We start from the raw sequence: 18,601 nt of genomic DNA on the forward strand, positions 1-18,601 counted from the left end.
CCCACTCATTACCCCAATGAGGAGGTTAAAGAAGTTTGGCTAAATGAGACATTTCTTCCACAGTGCCATTTCATGGACAAGTCATTTTGAAATTACTTGTCCCAGTAGCTGAATTTTTACAAGCACAGAACATGTACAATTTATGATTTACGTCTCAAGTGGAATAAAATAAACTGAAATGTGATCAACAATCTTAGTCAACCCAACCCTGCCTACCCAGAGTCATCAGCTCTCCCCGGGCCCTTATGCTTCACAGTGCATGTTTGTAGTGACATATTTACAGTAAATACTGTGTTGATACAGTATACACTTGTGAATCATACAAGTCCCTGTTAACCCATTTTGAGGATTTGTAAATACACTCATTGTTTGATGAATTAATTCTGAATAAATGTGCAAATTCCGATTTTTTAGAGTAATATTTTAGTGCGTGGGAACATTGCCTATCACATTCAGTTGCTGCAAATCTGCCCTCCTCCCATTACAGGGTAGTCGAGTATTATTTCTCAGACTTAAAAACCATGAAAATGTTCATTTTAAAGCAATAAAAAACATAACCAGAAGTAAGCATGTGCATGGAAAAAAATATAACATTTCTTTGTGAAGGTATGCCATTGTTGGAGACCCATGAATGAGAGTATAGTACAGGACAGGAAAACGGCCCGGAACCACCACGTCTTCAAATTATTTTCTTGACTACTTCATTGGCTCTGAATCGTGCTTGATATCAGCAGGGATGAGATGTTTCATACCATCCAAAACAACCCCATGGATAATGAATGATCTCCAAATAAAGAACACACACTATTAATATATTTAGAGTCTCTGTTTAAAAGGGACAGCTTCGGTGCTGTAGTAACCTCCTCCACCCAAAAAGTATAATTGTACTGTAGTGCATGCAATGCCTGAAAATGAGTTTTTAATAAATTTAACTGGATTTGAGGATATATGAATCAAAGTTCCTATTCCAGCTGGTTGTTAGCCAGTGAAATTAAAACATCTGGTCATAAATTGGAGGAAATTTTACATCCCACCCTTTAAATTTTAAATAATTGATATACAAAATTCTTATAATTGTACGAATAATTTATTCTTCCTGAAACTAAATATATACAATGGTACCTCGGCATACGATCTTTTCTACATCTGACATAAAATTTGACTGGTCATTTGTCTCGAAATATGACGACATGCTCAAAATACAACGATTTTTCGCAATTTTGTCTTGTTCCCGCAAGACGGCAGCACGGCAAATTTAATTGTGAGAGAAATCAACATGGGTCTCAAGAAGGTTAGTGCAGGTGGTGAAAATAGGAAAAAGGTGACACTTACCACTGAAATTAAGATGGAAATTTTAGAAAAATATGAAATACGCGTGGTGTGCGCTTCACTGAACTGGCTCGATAATACAGCCGGATTACGATCTACGATCTCAACGATCCTCCTCTGACCTCCGTTCCCCAGTTTTTATGAGTTAAGGTGAAAATTATTATTATTTTAACACTGGCAAAGAAGTCAGCAGCTTCGTTGGGTTTTTAATAAAGATGCACCGATACCAGTATTGACGGGGGGTGTTGATCTTGCCCGAAATGGTTGAACAAATGCTTCTTTAACTATTGTCACCCATACCAGGTATGCAATAAAAAGTTCTACGGGATTCACTTTGTATATACATCGGTATGATATTGGTATCAGCTAATACTGCACAGCCAGGTATCGGTATCGGGGCTAAAAAATGGCATCGGCGCAACACAAGTTTTTAATCATTTATTTCTGAACTTGTGCAACACAACAGGAGTACTGTCTGCCATAGCCGACGCTAACAACAACAGAACATGAAAAGAGAAAGTAAAAACTTCCCACTCTTCCACACCTGTCTTACTCTCTCGTTAGTCACTTAGTTCCTTCAGGAGCAGCATGCAAAACACAACTGCCACATCAGAACCCCATTCGTTACATTATTATTATTCAGATTTGTATTTATGATTTTTTATTTTATTTTTTATTTTTTTACTGTGTGTAATTAGGGCCTGAGCACCGAGTAGTGCTAGAGGCCTTTTTTAATGAAAATGATTATTTTAATTGTTTGGGCCCAAGGACCAACTGGCGCGACAGCGCTATTGGAATGCAAAGGATTACTTGTAGTTATTTATTTTCTTTCATGGCAAATGAAAATGGACAATTTAAAGGCTTTAACATGCACAAAAACTCACCAAAATTTGTACATACATCCGGCTTGGCGTAAAATTTGATAATTTGTCAACGCTGCGAAAAAACGTAACAATATGGCTCAGTGGCGCCCCCTTGAATTTTTCAAAAAGGCCTCTCTTATTGAGTTTATTCAATGTAGAGCAATTAAATTTTGGGGAGTCAATACCTTGTGCAAAACTGCTCCAAAAAGTCTCTTGCACCCATATTCCAAACCCAACAGGAAATTGGGTATTTTGAATTGGATGTGAAATTTATATCGAGTTACAGGGTGCATATCTGAGACATTGGCACATACTGTAGCGAGGTACTGTAGCTGTACCGTCCTCAAAATTGGTAAGACTTTTCATGGGACATATCTTTGAGATCTTCAGTTTTCAAAATGGTAAGTTTTCCGTCTCGGGCCTGACCTGGGCGGGGATGCCAAAGTCGACCATTTTTTTAGAGACACACCAAATTCAGTAAATGACTAATAACTCCCTGATACAAGCTTCAATCTTTTTCATGTCTGTATGTGAGGTATCCCAGCCTGAACATGACTGCGTTGAAATATCACCCATTAGGCCTGGCGCCCCCTGTTGGGAACTTTTTTACTAGACCGGCTCCTCCTCCAAGGGAAAAACATTAATTAACCTCAAACCTACATCAGGGAGCCTGAAGACAAGTGTTCAGGTGCCTGATGAAAAATATGGAGGTTTCGTTGAAGCAGAGTGGTCCAAACAGAAAAGTGAAAATGACCGTCGCCATTTTTTCTCGGCATAAATTTTGAACGGTCATAACTTGGCAGACATACGACATATCTGCGCCAAACACCCTTGCTTTGGTGAGAGTCATACCCTAAAGGGTCCTGTGGATGTCATTTACATCAACTTTGCCGTGCCAATTAGTGCCAACAGAAAGTCACTCATTTTATTTATACATGTCCAGTTCTTTTCAATCTGGCCATTGTAGTTACAAGACCTTTTGTAATTCTACGTTTTAAGGTCCATGTCCACATGTCTTTGTCTGTTGCTGTGACGACCGTTTGTTAGCCATTAAAAGGAACTATATTTTTTCAGGGACTTAGGCAGCTTATGGAGCTACGAAATTTGGCACACTTGGTCGAATTGACCCAATTAGAAGATTCATTCTGGCTTTGAATAAGGATGTGGCTGCACAGCTCAGTAGCGCCTCCTTTTTTGTCAGACCAGTTACAATAGTTTTTTTTCCACATAGGCGTGATTGTATTTCTCATCACGGAAAAGGGGAGAGTTTCACGCACATGTAAGTTTCTCAAGGGATGATGAGAGGGGGCGATCTGCCACCACTGTGAGCTACGTGTCGTCCCCGTTGCGCCAAACTGCGAGGGCCCATTCAGTCCTGCATGCTGGCCTAGTTATTATTATTCTTTTTGAGGAGCAGATGATAATGGTTGAAAACTCACCAAAATTTGTGGCTACATGCGGCTTGTCATAAATTTTGTAAATTTTGCAACTTTGTGAAAAATCATAACAAAATGGCTCAACATCGCCCCCCTAATTTTTTCATTTCTATTTGTAATTGTCCCTGCAGTATTTATGACGTACAAACCAGGTCCTGGAACTAATTAAATTCATATGTAGCGGTACCACTGTATACATTAGATACAGTATATATGTATAATACTGTATATATACCTAAATGAACTATCAATATTGGATCAGATACTTTTTCTTTTCTAATAAATGATATATAATCATTTGACATACAAATGTTGAATGAATGTTCCCACTCGCGTAGCAAATTAAATGTTTTTTTTTTTTTTTTCTTGCCTTCAACACATGATTTTATATCTTGGAGCAGCTGTACATTTATGGCCCTGGATATGTTTGATTACAGAGCCACACTATAAAAAACAGATTTGCCAAGTCAGCACAAAAAGGTTGAAGGGATTTTTATATGTTTTGTTTCCAAAACAGATAAAAGGTCTTGGGGTTGCTGGAGTCTAACCCGGCAAACAATGGGCAGTAGGTGGGGTAGACACTGCATTGGTTGCCAGCCAATCGCAGGGCACAAGGAGACAAAAAACATTCAGCCACTCAGGACAATTTGGAATGTTGCAAATAATAATACTTCCTAGATGTCGTGAGAAATGCTCGTTAACCACAATGCTTTTTTTCTGAAGAAGACACAGCAAGCCTAGACAGGTAAAGATGCTTATCACTGTATGAGCTCCTTGTTTCAGTGACAGTGAAAGCCAGTGCTTGATAAAATCTTGACAAACGTCATGTTTAGGGATTATGTTATTTTAGGAAAATGTACAGTAAATGAATGATTTGAAATGATGTTTCAAAACGTTACATGTAAAAATATTGGAAATGTGATTTAATTTGAATTGTATCTGGCAACTTGCTATTTTTTTGTTTTTGCTAAAACACCATCTTGGCAGAGTAAACACGAAAATTGCGAGTAGCTAGAGTTAAGTGGGGTACACAGAGTATTCCTTCTGCCTGGTGAAACCCACATGGCATACCCAACACGATTATTACATTATCTAATTCCATCCCAACACATGTATTATTCAGGCTCTGACAACATAATACTCACAGGAAAAGGAAAGGATCTGCGTGAGTTGAGTCATCTTTGGAAGCCATGGAGATGTGCTTTCATCATTCTGTCAAACCATCACATTTTCAAGGTTGTCACCAACAAATTACTGCAGAGGAGTGTTGAAAACATCATTTAAAAAGTTGGATGTATTCTTGTGCAAGGAATTCACATTGTTTAAGTCATGCAATCTCTTGTTTATGAGGATTTTCAGAGCACAAACAAGAATCCATGCTGAAGTTTGACCTTAAATAAGGGTCTTTGCCCTTGCCACTTCACAAATAAATGTCCCCAAGAGATTTTTATGTCCTGCTGTTCCAAGAAACAAGGTCACTTGGCTTACTATTCACCTCTATACAATCCTCTAAGGATGTAGACATCAACCTATAGCCTTGTGTAAATATAGCCAAGTACCTCTATTGACAAAAGTAATATGTGACATTGGCTGATTAACACATAGTCGATGCACCCAAACAGTGATTAAGTTGATTGATTCTTGCAATAATAAAAATAATAATAATTGAGCATCCCAAAGCATCACTTCAAAGACTTAAGTGTTTCCACAAGTAAAGATGCTGTCGTCTCAGAAGCCACATAAAACTAAGATGAAGTGTGATGCTCTCAGTGATTGTTCCCATGCTGCATATAAGACAAGAATCAGGAGGATTGGTCACCAGAAATACACATCTGATGTTAAAAGCAAAGTTTTACATCATTACAAATCGGTGACTCTGTCAAATCTGTCAACAACGGCTTTGACTGTAACAGAGAGGTACTTAGTCCCCGGGTTAGGACAGACCCGACTTACGCGATTTCGACTTTAAGACGCTTGAGTCTCGTCATTTTTTTTTTTTTTTATGTTGACTTTTTTGTTGTGATGCATGCTTTTATTTTGGCGCAGGAAGCGTAGAACAGGAAGAGAGCGCATGTAAAGACGTGCCCATCATACACACGCATACACAGAGCAGCCGAGTGACAGATGTGACAGCCTACGTACACATTTGTTGCTTGTGAAGCATCCAGTGGAGAGGGCTGTATATAACCCCTTTTGTACTGTTTATTGTGCGTTTTCAATAGTGGCCGAATATTTGGGGCTTGTTTATGTGATTGTTTTTTAATGATGTATGGACGCTAATTGATCCATGCCAATCGTTTGTTATTGCTGTATCAGCAGCTACTTGTAAACGCAAATTTGAATTGCTTTATTGAAGATAACACTGATTTAATTTCATTTTATTTTAGTTTCATTTTGCAAGTGTTGATGTCATGAGCAGCTGAATAAAGTTATGAAGACTGGTGAAAACAGTACAATGCTAATACATGTTTTTGGATAGTTTTTGTTTTTATTTAGAGGATGGTATTTAAAGGGTAAATTCCGTTTTACGGAGAAATCTGGGGTTCATCGCCAGCACAGGAACAGAACTCGTTTGTAAACCGGGGACTATCTGTACTTAGAGCATTCTAAGGCCATGTCTACACGTAGAAAGGTATTTGGCAAAAAGAAGAACTTTTTCTACGGTTTGGCCTATCATCTACAGATTAAAAATGTGCGAATTCTGCGTTTGTGGCGCCATCATGTGGACACTGATAACTCAATATTTAACTCTTGAAACGTCACTGACTACGACAAATTTGTCCCTACGTCACACTTGAGACCAATGTTTACATTTGGAGTAAATTAGGTGCTTTTTTTGCTTCCATTAATTTACAGACTCTTGCAGTGCTTCATATTGAAGAACACATGTGGAGAATGGGGATATTATGGACAATTATTTTTCACGCATTGTTATGAATGCACTTAAAAAGGGATGAATGTGGTTGGCTGTGGAAGTTTTTTTTTCTACAAACGGGCTGGTGTGGACGTAATTATTTTTTCCTGTCGTAAAAGGGCAGGATCCTTGGTTTAAAAAAAAAAAACCCTGCTAGGTGTAGACATGGCCTGAGTTTACCAGGTGACGCATGTGAAGATAAGCAAAATGGAAGCTGAATGAATCTTAGGCTAGGTTCACACTGCAGGTCTTAATGCATAATTCCGATTTTTTTTCATATCTATTTTTTTGGTGTGCACGTTCAGAGTGCCTTTGTCCATTGAGCCTGTTCAAGTATTACGCATACGCACTAATTCTCAGTCCGATACTGAGCAAGCCGACCCGCATGCGCAAAATAATAAAAACAAATGACAACACATGCCGGCTGTCATCCGTCATTCCAGGGTGACCATATTTAGATTTTTAAAAAGAGGACACAAATAACAGACATTAATAATCCCCGTTTAGTCTCATGTTCAAAGTTTATGTAGATTGATAGAACGCATGCCCGTGCGTGCGTGACGCACACATAAGCCTTACAGTATGTGTGTGCGTCAGTTTGCCCTGACTCGGCCATGTAAGCAATACTAAAATATTGCTTATTTGGCGCACATAGAGAAAACCGAGCATAATCAGGCTTATCCTTTACTTCATTTTATTTATTTTTTATGACTGTGATCAAGACTGCCTCCTGCGTTGAAGCAAAATTCAAGCAAGGCGCTATACCGCTAATTCACAGCTATTGCTGCCTTCCTGCCTGCCGCTCTCGCTCTATGAAATCCGATTTGGGAGACTTAACAGTTCAGACCATTGCCACATTCTGGAAAAATGTGGCCCAGATCGAATTTAAACCACATATGAAAGTGACCCAGATCGGATTCGAAATGGTCCAGTTCTATGCGACTTGTCACGTTCAGACAGTCACGTTAATGCCTCACTCGCGTTGGAAAAACACGAAAAAATCGGATTTGTGCATTAAGATCTGCGGTATGAACCTAGCCTAAGTTTTCACATTGATGCCATCAATTCGTGACGCTTTTTGAGTTTAATCCTCTGTGTATATGCTGTACATATTGTACATACATGCGCACGCAGCCATTTTCTCTTGCTTCTAATTTTGTTGATACTTACTCCATTTTTCCCTTTTACATGTCATTTTAAAGCTGAAATCTTATATTTTTATAAGATGTCCAGCTGATAAACAAAAGAGCAAAATATTACGATTTTGAAGTGGTTCTGGGAAGCCGAGAGTGTGACATTCGTCCAATGAGAATTTCGAAAGCTCCAACCTCTCCAGCGATTATGAGTCCTGTGAAAAAGTTTGACGAGGCCAGCAGAGTGGAATATCCGAGTTGTCGGGTTATTAGAATTAATTGGGTAGTATGTCTGGCCGTCCAACAGACAGATAGACAAACAGACACAGACAGACAGACAGACAGAGTAGATAGACACAAAAAGGAGTAATATCTAATAATGCAAGTGTCACTTATTATATGCTAGGGACACAAAACTGTCAGAAGAATGGTTATGGAGACAGATAAATGGTCTTTGAGGGAAAAGATATCACATGTTGACAGCTCGATGGACAGGACATATCTGATCTGGCATTCACATGGCTCCTCAATTTTTTTCTAGCACAGAGACTTATGTTGTATATGTGTGTTATTGTGTGTGCATGCCGTGCATTGTGTGAGATGATAGGTGAGATGTGAACAAGCAATGTGAGTGACGTTTGGCCTGTGCTGCTATAAATTGGTATGAGCATGTGATGGTTACAATTGTGAGTCAGGGTCAGGGATACACCAACCATGATTTTTAATTTTTTCCATTGTTTGTTGTGAAGCATTGGTGGATGGGTGAACCGGTTGCTGTTGAGCATTTTTGGATGGGTGAACCGGATATGGTGACGACTAAAGTGTGCAGGTATGAGATTTTTTTTATTTTTCTAAGCATTTTTCAGCCCTTGGTTTACAATATATGGTTCTTAATCAGAAAGAACAGCATTATTTGGCCTTTCCTGATAGACACATGTTTAATGGCGGTTCATAAGAAAGTCCCAGCCATGTTTGGATCGAGACCTTGGGCATAATGGAAGTTGTAAAAAGAAATCCTGACACTTTTTGACAGTGCTTTGCATCTGCTACAGGTATATTCCTACATACTGTGTCCTAAGGCATTTCTAAATCCAAATTCTGTAGATATATAGTGTTAATCACACTTCACAGATCTCTGCCAGTAAAATTTAGCATGTGCTGTGCTTTCAGAGCCTAGGGCACAATCCCACTACAGTAATGCGACGAGCGGGTTCGGTAGGTGGCAGTGGTGTCCTTTTTGCTCGAGAGTGGTCCAGTCCTACATATTCACAGCATCTAAACCTCTGTTCTTCCTTCACGTCTCGCACTCATTTGAAAACGATTTTGACACATTACAAAAGGCACTAAGTCATAACACTTTTGCAGAAATGTTTGGATTTCCAATTTAGTGCATGTCATGTCGGAGCTGCGCAACTTGAAAGTAAGCAACACGTCGATTGAGGGAGGAGAAAAGAAACAACGTTTGCTGTTCTTCTCCTGATTCAGCAGCAGTGACTGAGGCGCACTTTGTCAGAGGGAGGTAACCCACATGACTGCTTATCAATTCTACGCCTGTCCGCTGTGCTGCACCGTCCGGAACACGCTCTGAGATGCTCCACAACATCGTTTCATGCGGGTCTCCATGCGCGTATACCGCAAGCCGGATCCCGTGGTCATTAAAAACGAAGCGTTCGCAGCTCAGGCAGGAGGAGAAGGACGGAGAGAAGGACGCTTGAATGAGAAGCACTCAGCGTCATCTGTGTCCGTGGATGTGGATCTCCTCAGTGGATAGGTGAGACTTGATTTTGAGAGATTTACGCACGCGTGGCGCAGAAGTGAAGCTGTCTTCAGTGACTGTGGTCCAGTCTGCCCACGATGATATCAATGCACGGAGGAGACATGGGAATTTAAGATTTAGGAGCAACGATTTACGCCGTATGTAAAATGCTATAAAAGGCTCCTCTTGTGGATGGTCGTTGGATTTTCCACCTCCTTTTTTGTGTGGTCGTTTATAAATATTACGCATGGTTTCATGGTTATGGATGAAGGACACTAATGGGCAACAGATTAATTTATTTGGTTTAAATTGTTCTTCAGCATGATGTTACAACGCTCACTCTCCTTTTCAGACTTTTCTGCGCATACATAAATCGTGTGGGGAGACAAACTAAACCCAGACTGACTTGCGATTGAATCTAATCAAATTCTGTTGGATTGACGGCTTAACAGTATAACAGAGACTTGTTGAGAAGTGGGATTTCTTAAAGTGAGAGAAAAAATGGCATCTATGTATGGAAGCTGATTTGGTGAGTAATTCCCCTCCCAAATCTGGAAGCGCAACTATTAGTCATGAGGTGGAGATTCAACTGTAATATATTTTGTACATTTATAATACTGAAGGAATAAAATGTGAACAATATGTCCCAAAATCAGGAGAAACGTGGGACGTTTTGGTCGAGCAGTTGCAGCAATGGCACTTGTGGGTTCCCTCAACGCTAAGAGCGTCGTGGAAAAGGGCAATATCGGATATATCACCATCATTTTGAGAGTTACTTCCAGCTCTGGAGTGATGGATGGATGGTTATTGCTCTAAAAGTGGGGCTAAAAAGCCTCGGATTGTGCAAGCTCGCCTGAGAATTGCGGATTTTTTTTTTTTTTTTTTGGTTGATGCAGTTTTTTGTGCTTTGACCAAAAGACGGACACAGAAAAAATCCCATCCTGCAGGATAACTGTCTACATGAACAAGTAAGCATGTGAGTGCGTGCGTGCGTGTGTCCCACTGCCTGTCTTACCTCTTCCTACATAACAGCAAATGATATTACAAATGTCATAGTTGTAGCAGTGTGAAGCCAAATTACAGTGCATAAACGTCGGCCTTTTGCAACAAGGCGGTCTTTATGGCGTGTGAAGATGTATGATCAATCTTGTAGTAAGCGTTTTTTGGCAGATGATATTAACAGCTGCACTGTGCTTCCATATAATTTTTGCTGCTTTTCAATATGCTCACGAGAGCATTAGTAGTAAGCTCATGTGTTGTGACTGGACTGGAGAAAAAAATACCTTGCTCTTTTACACGGAAGTACAAAATATTAAGAATATTAGTCACCACTCTGGAATTTTACACTACATCACTATTGAATACAAAGTAGCTATTTTTTTTATCACTCCAATCTGTAGTTAGCCAAATTCATTTTAGTGTGTCTTATAGTAGCAAGTTTGTTTCTTTAGAATTCACTATCTTATATGGTATATTAAAGAGTGTTATATTTGTATTTCAAGAGCAATACTGCTGTCCTCCCTTGACCAGTTGTCTCAATAGTCATATATCGCCTGTCATGTTGAATCTTCCTGGCGTAGCCTGGATCCACACAAAAGGCACTTGTTCTATACCTCCAAGCGGCTCTGTGATGGAGCTGTCCCCTTTCTTGGGGTGCTGAAATACGCAGGAGTCTTTCCTTACTTGCAAAACATATAAGACATGGGGCCTTATGGCGGCATACATTTTAGTTGGTTAGCTGTTGCTTAAAAATCAAATAGTTCGCCTGTTTGATGTATCATATTTTGTGGTATCAGTTTGAGAAAGGTCATTTGCTATTCCAGGAAGGCTGTGCTATGGAAAGACGTTTGTTCAAATATTTTTGGCGCATGCGCGGTTGGTTGGGTAGCAAGAAAACAAACAGTGTCAGCCCCAAGCCGAGCTCTCCTATTTTAATGCATACATTGCACTACCCTCCCCACACAATCCCGTCATGGTGCTGCGTAATAACTGCCAGCCGGGAACCTGGCAGCCACAGTAATAGGATGGTAGGTGGGTCCCACACTTGTCCTCTATGGCAGGGGTCCCCAAACTTTTTTGCACCGCGGATCGGTGTTATTTGTGTCTTTTTTTTCACAGACCGGTGTTTTCACAAATTTTGCAACCCATCAAAAACTGCAACTATGCGGTTCTGCACATGCGCATAACATGAAAAATGGCCACAAATGCAGCGATTCCAAAGTAAACACTACAAACTTTCTTTAAAGAAAAGAATATTAACTTACGTTTGATCGCGGATGGACGAAAGTTCTCCTCAGACCCATCCTGCCATGTTAGCTGCACACCGCTAGCTCACCGTTAACGCCCTCGCCGTGTCGTTTAGCATTAATAAGTCTGCTTCACAAAGATGTGATGTTGGAAATTGTAGCAAGGTTTTCAGTGTTCTCGTAGCGCTGTCAGGATATTCCGGAATGACTTTAATTGTCTCAAATGTACGTTTAAGGTCGCCGTCATTTGCAATCTCTACAAGCTGATCCTCCTGTTGCAGAGACATGCTCGAATCACTCGGTTTATTCTCAAACGGGTCACGAATCCACTCCTTCACAATTCGTGGGTCTTCGAGGTTATAGGCTATAGTTTTCCAGTCGTAGGTTATAGTTATAGTTTTCCAGTCATTTTCGTAAGTGTGGGGGAACAAATGTGCTGCGCCTGGGGCTTAGTCATACGTTATTATGGAGGACAAGCGCACATAGATATATTACATATACAAAATAAGATGTACTGCTTGCAGTCCAATCAATGGATTTCTATGACGACGTTCTAATCTATACTGTAGTATTATATATAGAGTAGACAGGGATATTCATGTGTTAAGCAGGGTCACAGGCCAAAGTTAATTCGGCCAGAATGCGGTCATTACTAAAATATTATTTCTGTGCGGCCCGGTAGCAAATGCGCGGCCCGGCGGATGGGGGCCCCTGCTCTATGGCGTGGCTCCCAGGGCGTGGCCTCCCCTCTGCCCGGGCTGCCGGCCGCAGGAGTTGGGGGAGGTCGGGTCTCCGATATCGTGTCGCCCTGCAGCGGCTCCTCGCCATTCTACTGCTTCCGCCTTCCCCTTTCTTCTTTGCTTGGGTATCTGCCCTATTCTCTACCGCGGGTCGCTGGCTGGACGCCGGTGTATCGGCTGGATGTAACCTGCTCCGGCGGGGGACCCTGCTCTGCCCTGGGTTTGTAGGGCCGCTAGGGGCCCCGAGGCATGCTGTGCCGGTTGGGGGGCTGCGGCTGTGGCTCGTGGGCCGGGTGGGCAGACTGGGGTGGGGGCAGGCGTGGGGTTGTTGGTGCGTCACCTTTAACCATCCCTGAGGGCCGGTTAATGGGAGCACGGGTGGCCCAAGGGACCACCCTGGATCCCGGGGGGCGGGGGTTGGAGGGGTGGGGGGGGTTGACGATGGCTCCTTTGCTGGGCTGCGGGAGGAGGGACGAGGTGCATCATTCTCCCCGTGTCAAACAGCTGAACAGGACAGGTTAAAAAAAAAAATAAAGAAAGAAAAAAGAAAAAAAAAAGAAAACAAGCAGTGAACACTAAAACACTAAAAAATGCGACAACACAAAAAAGTTAGCAGGTGAATTCTCTGATGTACAAAACACTTTAACATCTAAAGACAGGGTTCCCATGGTTCCTTAGAAAGTCTTAAAAAAGGCACTAAAATTCATAAGTCTAAAAATACGGCCTTAATTGCTGTAAAAAGCCAAATTCGTTTTATTGTGTTATAGTGGCACATTTTTACTTTAGAATTCAATAAGCTATACAGTATATTAAAGAGCACTGCTGTCCTCCCTTGACCAGTTGCCTCAATCAATCGTCATATATCGCCTGTCATGTTGAATCATCCTGGCATAGCCTGGATCCACACAAAAGGCACTTGTTCCATACCTCCAAGTGGCTCTTTCATGGAGCTGTCCCCTTTCTTGGGATGCTGAAATACACAGCAGTTGTTCCTTACTTGCAAAACATGCATGGCGCCTTATAGCGGCATATATTTTCATCGGTCAGTTGTTGCTTCAGAATCTTAGTTTTCCTGTTCGATGCATCATATTTTGTGGTAACAGTTTAAGGAAGGTCCTTTGCTGTTCCAGTAAAGTTGTGCTTTGGGAGGACATTTGTTTACATATTTTTGGCGCATGATTGGGTAGCAAGAAAACAAACAGTGAACACTAAATAGCAGTAAAGATGCGACAAACACAAGAATGTTAGCAGGTGAAGTCTCTGATGTATAAAACACATTAACATCTGAAGACCAGAGGAGGTTTAGAGATAATTTAAAAATATGTAGGCCTATTGGGGACAAAATCGACGTACTGTAATTCAAAACCCATATGATATATGGGGTGATAAAAAATGTTTGTCCAACTTACCTGTCTTGGCTACAAATCTGCTGGGGCATTATTCCTATTTAGTAGAACACGCTGTCTACACATAAATGAAAAATTAAAGGTCTTCATAAGTCCAGAGGTCTACGATGATTTTTTTTTTTTTTTAAGAAAGTTTGTCAGATTTCTTGTACGAAGCAGAAAGCCATGATCGTGTTGGAAGGGGATTCTATACAAAGAAAATTAGATTTTTTTTCATGTCTGAAAAACAAATAGTCACTTACTATAATTGACAGTGGAACAAAGTAAGCTTCACAAAACCTGTCGGTATGTATCAGCAAGAATCCATGCTTTCTTCGGAGCGTCCTGTGTTCTGTCATATTGGCATACATAGCCAAAGTAGCGTACTTATATGTTTATATAACACTGTTTCACATATTGAATGTTGCTGTAAGTGTTTTATAATGCTTGTTAAATTTTAGGGCTTCATTTGATAAAGTTGTGTTGATGCCTCCTTTTCTGTATTTACATGCCAGTACTTTAACAATGTTGTTGTTGTACATGATTTTTTTTTTTTAATAACCATCTTATGAATGTCATTGTTTTAGGCAGACGTCACATTTAATATGCTGATTTACACGTTATATAAATATACATTTTAAATACAGAAAAGGTGGCTGCCACACAACTTTATGAAATACAGTTCAATGTAGACCAAATGTGATTAGTACACAACTACATCCATAAATTGACAATTTTAATCCATTATAAAGCGCTTTGATAATTTTTGAGCACATTTTATGAGTGAGAAAGCACTATGTAAGCATACATGTATGCTACTCTGACAATGTATGTTAATATGACAGAACACCAGGTTTAATCTCCTTATTGCACCCAGCAAATTCTTTGGTTCTTAGCAGTTATTTTTGGTGGAAATTAGTTATCATGCCCCAGACGTGCCATACAATCAACAACACATCACAGGAGAACCATCTCTGTCTTGCTAATTTTTCCTCCGCAGGCGCAAAACAATTGAACTACTGGTAAAATTAGATGTTTCTTGCCACACACTACAATGATGCAATGCAAGAAACATAAACAATAATGTCACAAAATTTTCTCATATACTGTGGGCGAAGTCTATTTATGGTTGTAGTTTAATACATTTAGCAATAAAGAATTTGAAAGCCCTGATTTCTAATCAGTGGGTATATATTATTTTACAACCTGAGATGTTTTAAACACAAAATTGTACACAGTCTTTCCATCACCGCAAACCATGAACCACTGTTATTGGTAAATGCATAAATTTGGGTAACTGTTACTTTCCACATGAAGAATGGATCTCATATTCACCATATGATTACAGTATTGTGAATATCATTCATCCGCTAAAAGAAACTTGTTCTGTGAGAAAGTTACATTATAACAGTAATTGTATATTTTTCCCGCAAAGAGATTACAGCTATAATTTCTCTACAGACACAACTTTGCAGTTAGTAAAGTGGCGCAGGATGGTACATAGTTTTCGAAAGTACTGATGTCACGATATCAGAAATTTAGTAGTCGATACCGATACCATTGAAACTCCATGATTCTCGATACCATTTTGATACCACGGTAAAAATAAACAATAATTCCCATGTACTAAAACGTTCACCCCTTTATTAGAAGTAAACAACAGTACTGTGTGCTAATGTGCATTACAGTATAATAGAATAGAAATGTATTTGTCATTACGCATAGTACAATGAGATTGAAAGGAGCAATTCCCTTTCAGTGAATAAACAACATAAAACACTGTGCATGTACTGTAAGGTAGCCTTCGAGTATTAAACAATAAAATAACATACTGTGTGTCACGGTCATGTAGCATTCAAGTATATAAAAAATAATAATAATACTGTTTTACTACTAACACACAAACACACCTCCTCGCACACCCCAACACACAGATTGCAACCAGTAATTTAGAGACATGGTGTGCTGAAACAAATTTTTGTGATATTTAAAACGTTTTATGACAGAAGGACTATGAACGATAGGCTATTGTAATGTCCGTAAATATGGGTGTGTCCTGTTAGAGGGGCTCAGAGTCGGGACATGTGAAGTGACATACTGAAGCGAGCGAGTGAAACGGCAGCTGAGAGCTGGTGTGGGTTGCGATCGTCGCAATTGTATTATTGTGCATTAATTTTGTTGCCACAATAAATAAGCAAGTCAGGAACACTTGCAGCCACCACTGACAATCATGGTTGCCCAACTTCCCATCATGCATTTGGGCAGAGAAGGAGACGATCTTTTTCTTATCACGCTTAATTGAACACAATGCAGAATATATTGTATACCATTTGCCACCACTACTGATAGTCATGGTTACACAACTTCCCAGCATGCATTTGGATGGACAGTTAAGTCGCTACAGTATCATTTAGTGAAAGCACAAAAATAATAATATTCCTATCTCTCAAAAAATAATGTTCACAAAAAGAAAAGCGTTCAATGCAAAGAGAACTGGCATTCCCAATCAAAATACACATAAAACGTACTCAGACTTTGCCTTGGCTGGATCTCTAATTAATTTAAAACTCGCCATTGACACCTTGGGTGTATTTTCAATCACCACTTTACTTCTTTCCATTCCAACAATAATTTACAGAAAATATGGCATATTTTAGAGATGGTTTGAATTGCGATTAATTAATATTAATTAATTTTTTAGCTGTGATTAACACGGTTAAATATTTTTATCATTTGACAGCCCTAATATATATACACATAGTATGTATAGTAGCTGTCGCCTGAGTTAGAGACGACATTGGTGCGCATGCCACCATAGGTGAGTAGAGTAGCAAAAAATGTACTCAAGTATAAGTACGAAAGTATCCAGTGAAAAGAATACTCAAGTAATGAGTAACATTGTGAGTGACTGCTTATCTTTTTTTTATTTTTTTTTTATTGTTTATATAATGTTTTTTTTCACAGCACAAACTTATCTTTATGAACTGTTATATTACATTACAGAAATACAAAAAAAAACAAAACAAAAAAAATCATTGGATTCCAGCGAGAGAGAAAAAAAAAAAAAAAAAAGACAGAAATGAAGCATTATTCGGCCAAAGAGCATGATTGCCCTCTAGGCGGGATTTGAATAGTGAATAATGTAGTTCCTTCATAGTTACTATTATGAAATTAAAAGTACTATATCTCCGGGACTGGGAGAGAGGTTTAAATCTGCGCTTTCGATTTATGTTGAGGGCAGCGCTCTATGTCAAATACTTCATTTTTTACAGTTATTTAAAGACACCATGTGATTGAACAGGCTGGTGTGATCATAGTACGGCAAGCTTGCGTCACATTGATGTACTGGAGCTATGTGATTATTGTTGCAATGTCAGATTAGTGAGCTAGTAGTTAGTTAGTTAGTATTAGTTAGTCGAGCTACTCTTGGCATCGCTGGCAAAAAAATAATACATCTAATACGCAGGGCCGGCCCAGGCCATTTGGGGGCCCTAAGCAAAATAATGCAAAGGGGCCCATATTTTTGGCCCACCATTTCGTCACAGTGTACTGTGAAACCCATATGTGCAATCCAACCCATAGTCCATATTTTGTATATTAATCAGATTTTGTTGCACTGCATACTTCAAACTTCTCACCCCAAATGATTGTCAAGCTTCTCACCCCAAATGATTGCCAGCACTTGCAGTAGATAGCCCCAAATCTTTTTCTGAAAGAGGAAAGAAAGAAGTTAGGGAAGAACTTTTATTTTTTTAAGCTTGTAATCAAGTATCAAAACTCACAAAAGTCAAATAAAGCAAACTATAGTAAACAAAATAGAATATAAGATAAAAAATGGCCAGATTGGGGGCCCCCTAGTGGTCAGGGGCCCTAAGCAGCTGCGTAGTCTGCGTATTGGCTGGGCCGGCCCTGCTAATACGTAGAATAAACAGGGAAAATGTAGCTCAAAGTAGTGGAGTAAGAGTTGCGTTTTTGTTCACAAATTTACTCAAGCAAAAGTAAAAAGTATGGCTTAGTAAAACTACTCTAAGAAGTACATTCCTCTCAAAAAGTTACTCAAGTAAATGTAACGGAGTACATTTAACGCGTTACTACCCACCTCTGCGTGCAACTGCCATGTTGCTTGCATTGACTGTTGTTCTCATCCCATTAGCACAGTGTGGGTTGCCATATAACTATATATATTTGACCGAATTTATTTCAACTTGATTTCCCCCAGTATGACACACAAAACAATACAAAAGAAGTGGCCATATCTCGGTACCAACAATACCTCGGGTATTGCAGAAAAGGCAGTACTGACACATTTTCAGAATGTTAGTATCGACTTGGTACTGAAGTATGGGTTTTCGTTACAACCTTAGTAGAAAATGAAGTCTGCTTCTCCCAATTTTACGCTGTGAAACAAAATGGATGACCTCTATTGTCAATGGAAACATCTGAACTACTTAAAATTTCACACAGTTGTGTGTCCTTTTAAATATTTTAATCAGACCTATCATTCATAATAGTTGGCTGCAGCAGATGCAGTTAAGAGACGTGAAGTGTCGTATGATTTTCACGTGATGTTCAAATGTATCTAGTTGCTGTGGCCTGATCTATCATTTGAAACTATTCCAAGTGGGTTTTTCAAAAAAGTTTTCACATACTTTAGCTATATACTGTACGTTACAATATATCCATATTTGCTTCCCACGCTCTTTTGTCATTTAGCTCCCACTTCAGACATGGCTCAGTTCAGATGAAGGCCAGCCCTCCGTACCATATAATGAAGTAATCATTTCTCAAATCAGATTAAT

General features: G+C 39.6%; 1 protein-coding gene across 3 annotated transcripts in view; it reads left to right on the top strand.

The window, feature by feature from the left end:
• Nucleotides 1–18,601, top strand: part of LOC130915796 (leucine-rich repeat-containing protein 4C-like) — a 185,019-nt gene that overhangs the window by 82,195 nt on the left and 84,223 nt on the right. The window contains exon 1 of one of the 3 annotated variants that reach the window (XM_057835882.1): nucleotides 8,363–10,399. The exons of 1 other annotated variant lie outside the window; for it this stretch is intronic. The gene's annotated coding sequence lies outside the window, so the exon portion shown is untranslated. Of the gene's footprint in view, nucleotides 1–8,362; nucleotides 10,400–18,601 lie in introns of those variants that run through there. One more of the 3 variants, XM_057835881.1, reaches the window with a different exon arrangement.

This window comes from Corythoichthys intestinalis, chromosome 5, assembly GCF_030265065.1.
Source record: "Corythoichthys intestinalis isolate RoL2023-P3 chromosome 5, ASM3026506v1, whole genome shotgun sequence".
Lineage (NCBI taxonomy): Eukaryota > Metazoa > Chordata > Actinopteri > Syngnathiformes > Syngnathidae > Corythoichthys > Corythoichthys intestinalis.